General features: G+C 32.8%; 1 protein-coding gene across 25 annotated transcripts in view; it reads right to left on the reverse strand.

Annotated features, from left to right (window-relative positions):
• The window catches only part of LOC126701951 (disease resistance protein RUN1-like), a 143,769-nt gene that overhangs the window by 16,518 nt on the left and 113,795 nt on the right, over positions 1-13,456 (reverse strand). The gene's annotated exons all lie outside the window — the stretch shown is intronic.

Genomic DNA, 13,456 nt, shown 5'->3' on the forward strand with positions numbered 1-13,456 from the left:
AAGGCTTGTGATCAGACTAGGAACCTCAATAGAGCAGTCATATACTTGCATATCTATCACAATCTTCACGAGTGAAAGGGTCTCGTCTACAATATGGAATTTTACTTTTAGTGTCACACATGTTTGTACTTTTATCTAGTAATTTTCTTTTTAATTGAGTTGATGCATTCGTAACTTGTAATTTGCCTTCTGGGATTGATTCTTCATGAGCAGGTAAGTGAGCCTGGTAAGCAATTAAATTAGCCTGATGAGCAGCAGGTGCAAAACTTGTGGAGATGGGCTTTGTTGAAGCTGCTGTAAGAAGTGCTCGGAAAGCTGTTAATGGCAATGAAAACTTGTCAAATAAAATGCTGTGCTCTGCAGAGTGTGCACCAGCTGGAAATTATACAAATACAAAGGTTTAATTTGAATCTTTAAATTCCTCACCTAGCCTAGGATTGTCTTTTAATTCCTTGCATGCAATGTTTCTGCAAGCATTTTTATCTTCTGATGTAACTCTATCCATGTGATACTCGCTTTATTGTCGAGCAAATTTTTCCATGAGGTGGAGTCGCCATAATTATCAGTGCCATTGTTGTTTTCAAAATTAAAGAAGAAAGTTTTCTATTCAATACCTTGTGTTTAATCAACTAATGATTTGATAAGAAGCTATATAACTGCTAAACTGTGGGAGTTTTCCCTTAGGAGGAAAAGTTGTCTTATTCGTCCTTGAATTGCATATTGTATATTTTGAAAATCTAACCATTGAATTGCATGCTATTTATATTCTTAAAACACATGTCAAATTTCATGCCAATCGGATGCTACTTACTATTCAATCCATAAACTTATTTTTATATATAATTTTAGATTACAAACTAGAAATTTAAAATTTTTGCAAGTGTGAAGGATATAAAAAGAAAATGTAATTCAATAATACATTTGTCAAAATTCACATCCAATAAAAAAATATTAAATGGAGTTATAACTTTAGTCTACAACTAAATTTATTGCCAAACTTTATTCAAAATGTAATTATGTTAGGCATGAAAAAATTTAGGCTGGTCACATTTTTTTTTACGAATAAAAAAAATCATAATTTTTTTAAAATTTATATATAATAATAATAAATTTTTCCAAGCTAGGATGGCCCTGTGATCACCCTATACCCAACGTGAAGCCGCCCCTGCTATATCCTATAGGAAGTTTTAAAATTTATATATAATAATAATAAATTTTTCCAAGCTAGGGTGGCCCTGTGACCACCCTAGACCCAACGTGAAGCCGCCCCTACTATATCCTATAGGAAGAAGGAGTGAGTATTATCAAGTTTTAGAACTAGAGCTTTTGTAAAATAGAATTATAACTAAAATATATTTGGTGTTTTGAGTGTTTGGGGAATGGTAGTTAATAGTGCAACAAAGTCTTGGACATAGTGGTTTCAATTTACTAAACCGGTAAAGTATATTATCATTGAATAAGAAATCTAAGGTTTAAACTCCATTTACACCAAAACTAAATAATATCTTGACCTGATAATAAAAAGCAATTATCATAGAGCAAATACTATAAATTGAAATTCTATCGAATTTATCCACACTCAAAAAATTGTTATACAAATCATTAACAGTAAATTATAAAGCTTTGTACTAATTCCTCTAAATATCAGCTTTTGTCTTAAAACTGTTTTCAGTTTTTAAAGACCCCTTAAAGCTCTTTAGTAAAATTGCCCCACATTTGGTAATTTCAATTAAAAAAAAAAACATAATATGAAAGGATGCAAGTGTGTCGGTCTCACATATGACTGGGGCTTACATAATATAAAAAGGATGATGATGTAACGAATGCATTGCAACCTTGATTGATAAAGATGGACTCAATTACTAAGTACCATACAATTAACCTAATAAATTGACTTGTATTTTATGATTTAAATTCAAAATGAATATAATTAATCCTTTCATGAGCATCACGCTAAGCCCTTGCCCATCAACGGCAATCATTCAGTTTTTTTTTGCATATGTTATTTATTTATTTATTTATTTTGAAACATTCAGATTTTTTGCTTTTAACCTATAACTAAAAGATAACTTGCACGCTTGATTAAAAGAACTTAACTAGGTCCAATGTTGCGGAACCTCAATAGTTTAATAGTCTTTGGTGGGTCCATCATGTTGCATTTTTCATTGAATTTCACCAACCGAAAAATGTCAATGAAAAAAGTGGGTCACTAACAAACAAACAAAAAAGTTGGCTCAATCAAAGGGTTGCACTAGGATCGCTTGCATTCGGGTATTAATAAATCTACAAGATGAACACAAATTGGTCTGAATTTGTGTTGGGAAAAATTTGATGGATTTCTTGAGGGAACTACGTTCATAATATTTTTACAATATTTTCATAACAAATCATAGATGGTTAGTTGTTATTAGTTCAAATTTGAATTTAGCACTGAGATTACTTTTTTAACCCAGCAATAACAACCTGCCACTTAGGATTTATTTTAAAAATTTTGTAAAAATGTTGTAAACATATCATTTCTCTTTCAATAAATATATATATACTCTACAAGTTGAACATGAATTGGTCTGGATTTGATTAATTGCTTTTCAATAATGAGTAATGCTACATTTACAATATTTTTACAATAATTTCATAACAAATTCAAAATGGTAAGTTGTTATTGGTGCGTAAAAAAGTGATGTCAATAGTGTGCCCTAATTATAACTAGTAACAACTTTTCACATAAAATTTGTTTTGAAAATATTGGAAAAGTAGCATTACTCTTAATTATATACAACAACTTTTAATTTAAAATGACAAGTTGTCATTAATTATTATTTTGTATTTTTTGTATAAGTATCACATACAAAGATAAGTTGAAATGGGAGATTTGAACATTTGTTCTCTTTATAGAGGAAACTAGGCAATATCATTATTAAGTTACAAGACTATTTTTTTCTTAAAAAAAACAAGTTAAAAGACTATTGGTTATTCCTTATTTAGTTAAATATTAGTATCAAACTTTATTACTGACTAAAAAGTATATACACTTCATTTTTTCTATTCTTTAGCTTTGGTTGAGGTCTTATATGTATAGGATAAATTGCCACCCTTATGGTCTGTTTGGATTGAGAGGGAGAGAGGGAGGGGGAGTAGAGTAGAGTAGAGTAAATTTAGTGCAAAATTAGTTTAATTTTAGCAAACTCTACTCTACTCCTCTTCACTCTCCCTCCTTCCTCCCTCCATCTAAACAGACCATTAGTTGTGCTTATATATGATAACTTTTGAATTTATGTTGTTTATTCTCTTGAAATTCCATATATGCTCACATTGGATGAGTTTATATTATTTAAAAAATAAGCTGTCAAAACTCAAAAGTATAAATATACTTAAAATGAATCTTTAAAAAAAGAGAAATGATACTTAGAAAAATCAATTCTTCCTTCAAAAATGGAAAAATCAAATCTTTACAATATGGTACATAAACCGACAGTAAAAATAAACTGTCATTTTAAACTAAAACAATCATACCCTTATCATCCACGTTAGTGCCATTTTCACCTACAAAGTCATTTTTCCTTGATTGATTCTCAAACACCACCTAACTGGTTTCTCCTAAAAAAGTAAAAGTAGTAGATGTAGAATTGTTCTTAACCACATATTGATGTTTTAGGTGAAGGTGAAGGTAGAGGGCAAGTAATGGCCTTAAAAGAAAGAGCAATGTTTATCTATACTCTTTTTTTTTTTTTCTTTTTTTTTTTTTGAGAAGAATGTTTATTAGGTGTCAATGTTCGACTCAATCCGTGAACACAACACGAACCCAACACGAGTTTTTGCGGGTTAGAGTTGTGCCTTGATGGGTTTGGGTCATAAACAGATCAACCCAAAAGCGTCACGATAAAAAACGTGTTATAAGCGGGTCAACTCGCATAACCCATAATAGACACATTTGACACGCCAATTTCTTCGTGTCAACCCGAAATGACCCACTTGACAAAACTTGTTTAACTCGTATAACAAATAAATATTCATTTTATTTTAGATTTGTCAAATACCTTTTATATCCAACATATATTTTAAATGTAAAAATAAAAGTGAGTAATTATAAAAATTTACAAGGAATATAATTGGAAATTGAAACTTTACAAACCTTAGATCGCTAAACCCTACAAACCCTAAATCTTTAAACCTTCTTATAAATATCTATTTTTATTTTATTTTTTTATTTCAACCGTACTATTCACTCTACTATCTTATAGTCACATGCCCAATTCTCAAACTCAAAGTCTCAAACCGGTTATCTCTCTCTCTCTCTCTCTCTCTCTCTCTCTCTCTCTCTCTCTCTCTCTCTCTCTCTCTCTCTCTCTCTCTCTCTCTCTCTCTCTCTCTCTCTCTCTCTCTGGATGATAATCATAGTCATAGTCATAGTCAGGATTAGTTTACTATTTGCTCCAATTATTTCAATATTGATACTTAGCATTTGGTGAGTTCCAAGAATATTATATTTTTGTTGAACTATGTTATTTTTGTTAAACTATGTTATTTTTGTTAAACTATGTTATTTTGAGTTTGGGTTGAAGTGTATGCACTTCTTTTAGAGTGTAAAGAACTTATTTCTAAATGAATGTTATATTTTTGTTGAACTATATTATTTTGAATGTGGATTGAAGATTTGAAGTGTATGCAATGCTTTTGGGATATTAAAAAAAAAAAAAAAATCTAAATGGATGTTATATTAAATATTATACAAGTTGAAATGGGTTGTGTTACATTCGTGTCAACTCAACATGACTCGTTTATTAAGCGTGTCAAATGGGTTGGGTCAAGTCAACCCGCTTTATTAATAGGTCGGGTTAGAGTTGAAAGATTATGACACGATTATTAAATGAGTCGGGTTAGGGTTAAGTCATTTAGTCGAATACCTCTATCTCGACACAACACGAACTCGACACACTAACCCGAATTGATACCCCTCTATGCTATATATAAAAAGATTCCCCCATTTGAAATGGACCTTTATGTGGTTCAAAATTACCCTCATTAATAAATGATAACTTCTCTTAAAAATAGGGTTACAAATGTCAAATAACAAATTTCATTTTGAATTCAAAAAATGAACTCCTAAAATTTAGGATTTTTTTTCCTCTTCAAATTCATCTTTTTATTCCCTAAAATTTAGCATTTTTTATTCATTTTTCATTCAAATAAAAGTAAAACACCCCCAATTTAAATGGCCACTCCACAAGTATAAGTGCTTGTGGGGTGTGGGAGGTAAGGGTTGAGGTTCAAGTCTCTAGGTAGGAGCTTCATACACATATACACTTAAATTAGGCTAGAGTAGAAATTCTATCATGTATTAAAATTAAAAATAAAAGACTAAGAGAACTCCTAAAATTTAGCCTTCTTTCCCATCATATTTATTTTATTTTGAGAAATGATATGTTCACAATATTTTCACAATATTTCTATAACAAATTCTAAGTGACAAGTTATTACTAATTGTTATTGTTGGGACAAAAAAGTAATCTTAGTGTTAAGTTCAAATTTGAACTAATAACAACTAACCACCTATGATTTGTTGTGAAGATGTTGTAAAAATATTTTGGATGTAGCACCTCTATTTTATTTTTCCTATCCAAACTTTTCTCTAAGGGTGTGCAAAAAACTAACGAACCGAAAAAACCGCTTCAAATTGACTGAACCGATGCAAAAATTTTGGTTCGATTTCGGTTTTATTATATAAAAATCCGAAAATTTCGGTTCGATTTTCGGTTGCAAATTTGAATGCACCGAACCAACTAAACTAAACAAAAATATATTATTATATTATATATTATATTAAATATATAATATAAAGTTTGTAAACATGGGCTTCCCCTTGCCAATATTACTCAAGCCCACTGCCCATTAGATAAGTTAGATTAACTAACTAAAATTAAATAATTTAAACTAATTAAGTTAAACAAAAACTAATTGAAAATAAAGAAAATAAAAACCCTACCTTTACCCTACCTACCCCACTTTCATTTACACGGTATCTCCCTCATCTCCCTCTCTCATAGACTCACATAAAGCTTCCATCACTCCCTCTCACACACACCAGCCTCCAGCAGTCGACATTTGCCACCGGCCTCCACACGCCGGCGTCCACAGCTACTCCACATACCCCATAGCCCAAACGTATTCACTGTCACGCCTCACAGCTTCCACTCCACACAAATCTGCCTCTGTTACCGCCTCCACATGCTGGCCTTCACACGCCGGCCCCCCCCACGTGGCTTGATCTTTTCATTCTCACGGTGACCACCTCTCTTTTTAATTTCTTGATAACCCTCTCTTTTTTTGTATTTTGGGTTTTGTTTAAAGTTTAATATTAAATCAATGCTATTTTCTGTGAATCTGTGATTGTGATTTTGAGTTGTTATTTTCTTATTGAAAAATCGATAACCCCATGTGATGTTGAGTTGTTTTTTTTTTCTTTTTGTGACTGTGAGTCTGTGATGTGGACTGAAATCGAAAACCGACTGAAACCGACCGAAATCGAAATACAACTGAAACCGACGGTTTTTCAACTATTTCGGTTGGGAATTTCACAAACTGAAAATTTCTGTTTCGGTTGGCCGGATAAAATATAACCGACCGAACCAAACTGATAGTTTTCTCTATATTACAACACCACTTTCAAACATACGTTCAAAAAAGAAATTATAGTTACTAAGAGCATTCCCATCAGATCTTCTATAAAAAATGTCATTTTGACACATCAAAAACCTACTTTACTATTTTACAACATCATTTTACAACATCTCATTTATCAAATGTTTTATTCTTCACTTCTATATATTAAAATAATATTTACAACATATTAAAATAACACATTAAACTCCTCCCCAATTCCCATCATCATCATCATCATCAACAGCACAACCACCACTGCCACAACAATAGCCACCAACAGCCACTGTCACAACAACACCGACAGCCACCACCGACAACCACCACAATCACCACAATCGCCACAATCACTACAATTACTCACCAAAAAATCCAAAAAATTACCACCACAACCACCACAATCAACCCACAACCACTATAATTACTCACCAATATCAGATCAGCCCAAATTGCAGCCAAAAAAAAAAAAAAAAACCCACAACCAGAGAGAGGCAGAGTGAAAGGGAACAGAGGGGAGAGGGAAGAGAGATTTACCACCACCACCCACCATAACCAAAATCAACCCACAACCGTCGCCACCCACCAATATCAACCCATCACAACCCATGAAAATCAACCCACAACCAGTTGGTGCCGAATCCACCATCAAATCACAACAAAACCAAAAAAAAAAAAAAAAAAAGAACCACTGCCATAGAGATCGGCCTGGTTTGAAGCTCCAGCCGTGGGTTGCTGTGGATGTGGTGGGCTTGTGGCGGTTGGGATGGGTCGGTGTGGCGGTGTTGGTGGTCGGGTTCGTGGGTCATGGCTAGGCGGTGGCTTGGTGAGGTTTGCTACTTGGTGAGATCGACGGCGGCTTGATGAGGACAGCGGCTTGATGAGGACGGTGGTGTGCTCTAGAGAAAGGAAGAAAGGAGAAGCTGAGAGTGAGAATGAGTGAGGAAGAGAGACTCAGGCGGATGGGAGAGAGAAAAGAAAGAATTAAAAAAGATTAAAGTGATGAGAGAGGAGAGAGAAAAGATAATAAAAAATAATAAAATTTATACCATTTTTGTCCCACGCTTTTTTGAGACGTTACTGTTCACGCGTGCCAAATTTTTTGGCATTTAGAACACCTAATGAGAGTGATTTTTTGGTGTTTGGTGTGTCAAATGCCAAATATTTGACATTTGACACACCTGATGAGAGTACTCTAAGATTATCATTTTTATTTGTTTGAAAAAAAATATATATATTTTTAAATTATAATAAATGTAAATTATTAACTTTAAAAAAATAAAAATAAAAGAGTCTCTAAGCACGCTCGTGTTGAGAAGCTAGTTACACATAAGCAAGGTTTTGAAACCTGGACCGAACTGTACGGTCCGACCGAAAAAATCTCGAACCGTTCATCTTTGCGGTTCTTTTAGCTGCAAAAACCGCTCTATGGGATAAAAGCAGGGACCCGTGCGAACTGCGGTCGGACCTCACGGTTTTGAGAACCGTGATCAGCCTGCATCTCACGGTTCCCTGCATCCATTTGAATCTGAACTTTAAAAAAAAAAAAAAAAATACACACACAGAAAAACAAAAGAAAAAGAAACACAATTGTTGCGACACGGCGACGCTCCTCCGACGCACTGACTCGCCGTTCTTTTCTTTTTTTTTTTCGATCCTCAAAGCCACTGTCTCTCCTTTAGCTTTATCCTTGTCTCTAAAAGTTTCTGGAAAAGAGATTATGATTATGATTAGTCTTTCGGTGATGAGGAGTGGAGTCCATGCGAGGCCAACGGGGTTTTTTGAAGAAGAGCTTGGGTATGGAAGAAGAGAAAAAAGAATAGTGGGAATAAGAAGAGTACTCGGCCTGGGTAGAGGAATAAGAGCATTAGACAAGCCTCATCTCTGTTCTCATAGAGAGAGAGAGAGAGAGAGAGAGAGAAAGAAAGGACAGGCTGGTGTTGCTCTCCTCTTGCTGAGCTGTGTGTATTATCTCAACCAAAAATATCACTCATTCCACTCTAACCCTGGCCTGTACATGTACATCTGCTCCCTCTCTCTCTCTCTCTCAGGACCGGAATGCCATTTCAAATTTTTTTAGATTTTCCCTGTCCTTACGTCCTGTGGGATGAACAAATGGAACTGTCAACTAAGTTAAAGGTGTGGTGTAGATCAAACCTTGGGAAATGGAAGGCTTTGGGAAATAAAATAAATAAATAAAAAAAGTTAAAGTTGATGTCCCATCGTGATGTTGCTGTGGAGTGGCAGGCGGAGAAGGGTATCCAAATTCCAAACGTGATGTGTTTGCTTTGGAGTGGTAGGTGAATGGAGGGAATAAATAGAAAAAGAATTTAAATTTGTATTGGGTTAGAAATAGAAAGATTATGTCTTTCATATTTTCACAATAAATTTTAAGTAGTAGGTTATTATTGATTGTTATTGTTAGAACAAAAAAGTAATCTCAATGATATGTTTAAATTTGAACCAACTTATAATTTGTTGTAAAAATATTATGGACGTAGATATTTTAGATTATAAATTAACGTAATGATATTTTTACTTAATATTTTTATAATATTTATACAATAAATTCTTGTATTAGATTAATATTTAAAGTAATGTTAATTCTCTAAATGAATTAGACTATTTTAGTTAATTTTTCTATTTTTTTTATTAATTTAATGTTTTTATATATATTTAAAATAATTATTAAATTAATTATGACGTTATCACGGTTCGACTTCGATTCGACCTCGGTTCAACCTCAAAAACCTTGAACCTCTCCCTTTTACGGTTCAATAAACGACCTAGGTTTAAAAACCTTGCACATAAGTTGTTGTACACATGCCCAAAAAAGTAATTGAAATTGTGACTTGCGATTTCAATCACTTTTTGGAAGGTGCGTAAAACTGCATAAAACAACTTGTTTGCAACACGTTTAACCCTAAAAGAAATTAACGTGGACAGGATCATGTAAAGAAGAAAAGAGATCTGCAACTTGGAACAATAAACAGAAACGCATGTTGTCACATGTATGCATGTATGTTTCCCTTTGCTAAGTGTGGTATTCAAAGTTAAAACGCAGCCAGCCAGAAAATTCATGCTAAGCAACACCATTTTCTTCTTCTTTTAAATTTTCAATTTTGGAAGGCTTATATTATACTAACAAAGAGAGAAATGGGAATGCGAGGAACTTCAAAGGGAACAGAAGAGATTGGAAAGAGGAGAAAAAAGAAGAAGAAAAGTTGAAAACATTAAAATAACAAAGATAGAGAAATGAATTTTTTATTTTTCTTTATAATTGTTTATGACTTTATGTTAAAGTTATGTCTGATCGCAAGCTTCACTGGTGCTTATTTTTTATTTTACATAGACCCCCTTCTGTTGTTGTTGTTGTTTTTTTTCCTTCTTATTTTTAATTTTTGAATGAAAATTGAGCAACTTTGATGTCATTGACATCATTTGGTTAAGTAGCAATTTTCTGGTTTTGGTTTTTTTAATGTTGTAATCTGGTTAGTTGGGGAAAATTTTAAGAAAACAAAGGGAAATGGTTACTGGGTCTTATCCTTGTTGTTCTGGTTTCAGAGAAATGAATAACTGAAAAAGATTCTTGCTGTGGGCAGTGTTAGTTTGGAAAAAGAAAAAAGATTTCTATTTTTATTTTTCTTTCTTACAATTTCTAACAAATCAAAAGGACCTAAAGGAGATTCTGGCAGGAGTTGGTTGGATATTTGTTATATACATTGGTTTCTAGGTACCTTGAAAAGAAGAGGGTGGGGTTCTTTAATTGCATGCTTCAATAGTTCAATGGTTGGGATCTGGGTTTCATTTGTTGAGGTTGCTATGAAATGGGTGTTCAAATAGTCACATTGTTGTTAAACATTCACTATGTTGAGAGTGTTTTATAAGTTGTTGCCGGTTTAGAGATCGTGGATGGGTGTGGCACATAATGAATCCAAACTGATCAAATTTGACGATTTCTATGATTAGTAAATGACTGTGTATGATGAACTGATATTTCTAATAAATATTATCATTTAAATTTATGTAAAATTTTGTGATTACTATTGTAGTTTTTTTTATTTATCTTTGTATTCATAAATATAAGGTAAAAGAAAAAGATGGTAATTTCTGTATCCATCTTTAAATGATTGTTGGTTGTAAATATAGATAATGAAGTTTGCAGAAGTATTTCTCTTGCTGTCTTTGTTTAGTATATCAGCATCAACTTATGAACTTGATTTTCTTTTGACTATTATTACAGGATGGTGCATTGATAATTCAAAAGCCATGAACAGTATTTAGCTATTTGCTTAGTTTCGGCTTAGAGACGCTCACTGAGAATGGTTCCAAAGTTTCAGCTTTCTTAAATTGATGAAGGAGTTTGATAAAAGAAATCCCCCACAATAATACTAATATATATATATATTTTAGAAGAATAATAATAATAATATATTTGATTCGAGATGCAATTTCAGCATCAGCATCTATCACACTACAAAACCCAGAAATTCCATACTCCAATTCATGCTATATACATATAAGAATTGCATGATGGTTGTCTATCATTCTTCAGGCCTTTGGAAATATGACATCACTGTAAAGAGAGAGCCTTTCAATATGTTGTAATTTATAAATACTACTTGAAAGATGTACCAAATGGTTTTCGAGGAGTAAGTTCTCAAGTCCAATAAGATTCGCAAATGATGAAAGCAACTCATAAATACCAGTGTAGTGCTAACTACAGTAAACATTCCATTTTTTGAGAAAAATCGGGGAACTTCTTGAGGCTTGAGCAGCTTGTAAGCGTTAAAGATGCAAGAGATTTCATCATGAGACAACTTCGAAGAATTTGAAGTTTAGTGCAATTGCTAAGTTGCCATATTTCAAGCTTTTCAAGATGCCCAACATAGTCATGACTCATGAACCACTATCCTATGCATGATTCGTTAAAAGATAATTCAGTTCAACAACAAACAGAAAAATTCCAATAAATTCAACCTAAAAACACTGAAAACCCAATGTTGGTGTGGGAATGTTTTCCAAGTGCTTCATATACATAGCTGTGAATCCCACATTGGTTAGGAGAAAACTCACTTATGTGTTTATATGTCATTGTAAGCCACCAATGATACACGCATGCACACCTCCCCTCCCTGTCGCACAAGTCCAAATTAATTTTCCTTCTGCTCTGCTTTGCTCAACCCTCTCTGTTTTGGCTTGCTCTTCCTCTCCCACATATTTTACTAGTGCAAACCACGCTTCAGTTTCAGCTATATATATTCGTGTTTAAGGCATGGTTTCAGCCAAGAGAGCCAATCACACTTGGCTCACACTAAGTTCTACTTTGGGTAGACTTAAAGGTACAACATTGTGAGATCCTTCTAACCTTCTCTCTAATTTTGTTCTTGCTAATTATTTGGGATCTTATTTGCTGAATCAAACTTGTTTTTCAGTGCTATATTTCCAACACTCAACAACGACCAAGTCTATGTTCCAAAATTTTGGGATTGACTATGAATCCTCAAGAGACTATGAAAAAAACAAAAGTGGATTGCAATTGATGTTAAGCATTGAATAACCCCAATTCAGATTGCTTCACACTACACAAATTGTATGAAGTACTCACATGTAACAAAACCATTTTTTTTAAAGCTTTTTTAGTAGGTACTTCACAATTATCAGACTAAAAAATGCTCAAATTAACCTTTCATTGAAAGTGTTGGATTTCAGTTAGTTTAATTAGTAAAATCTTTTGTCACTGAATATGAAATTCAGGGTTTGAATCCTGACTTATACAAAAATACAGTTGGTATCCACATGTTGAAATTCTATTGTATATGTCCCAAAAAAAAAAAAATCATTAATTGAAAATTTATGGACCATAGTTAACAAACTTGACTGAAAGATGGTGACGAAAAAGTATACTCTCAATTTAAAATGAATCAATTTCATAATTAAGATTAAATATTGCAAATATAAACAAATAAATCTTAATCATAAAATAGACCAAGCTAAGATTACATTTACTATGATAATAACAAAAACATCTAAAAAACACAAACAACTATTTTACTATAGTCCCATGAACTACTGTTGCAATCAATATGTTTAGAAAAACTATTTTTAAGACAAGAAAGAGGACCAACTAGAACAATTCCATTAATTATTTAGTAGTTAATAAATCTTACAAGTAGTTTGGTTCAGTGAAAAAACCATGGTTTCATTCATACGGTTTCTCTTATATGGTTTGGAATATAACATGTATACCTTTGCCTATAGCAGTGAGATTATGTTTTTTTTTTTCAGAACTTTTCCAAATGCAGTAACGCTTAAAGAAGAAAATGCACTATTCTAAGCATTTTAACTATTGCCTCAAGAATTTTTATTTTTATTCTTTTAAAAATTATTGCTTCAGGAACAAACTTTTTACATTACGATTCCTAATGTACATTTTGTGCATATGATATCCACACTTTCACACTAGGTGTCCACATTTTACACATGATGAGACCAAATGTGTATGAAGAGTGTATAAAAGGAGTATAAGACAATCAAATCCCTTTACTATTTGATCACTACCGCATGTGATTTCTTTATGGTTTTCTTTTTCTTTTCTTTTACTCTGGGAGTACAAGCAAAATGCCCAAAAAATAGTGCATGTCATCATTGGTTAATTCTTTTTCTCTTCTTTCTGCCATTTAGATGTCGACAGATTATAGCTTCTATGAGTTAGTTCATAGTTTCCAATATAATGTACACATCCTCAAAGCTTGTAACTCAACTGACATTTCCTAGTATTTCTAATGGAAATGTCCAAGGT

Source organism: Quercus robur, chromosome 10 (assembly GCF_932294415.1).
Source record: "Quercus robur chromosome 10, dhQueRobu3.1, whole genome shotgun sequence".
In the NCBI taxonomy this organism is placed as follows: domain Eukaryota; kingdom Viridiplantae; phylum Streptophyta; class Magnoliopsida; order Fagales; family Fagaceae; genus Quercus; species Quercus robur.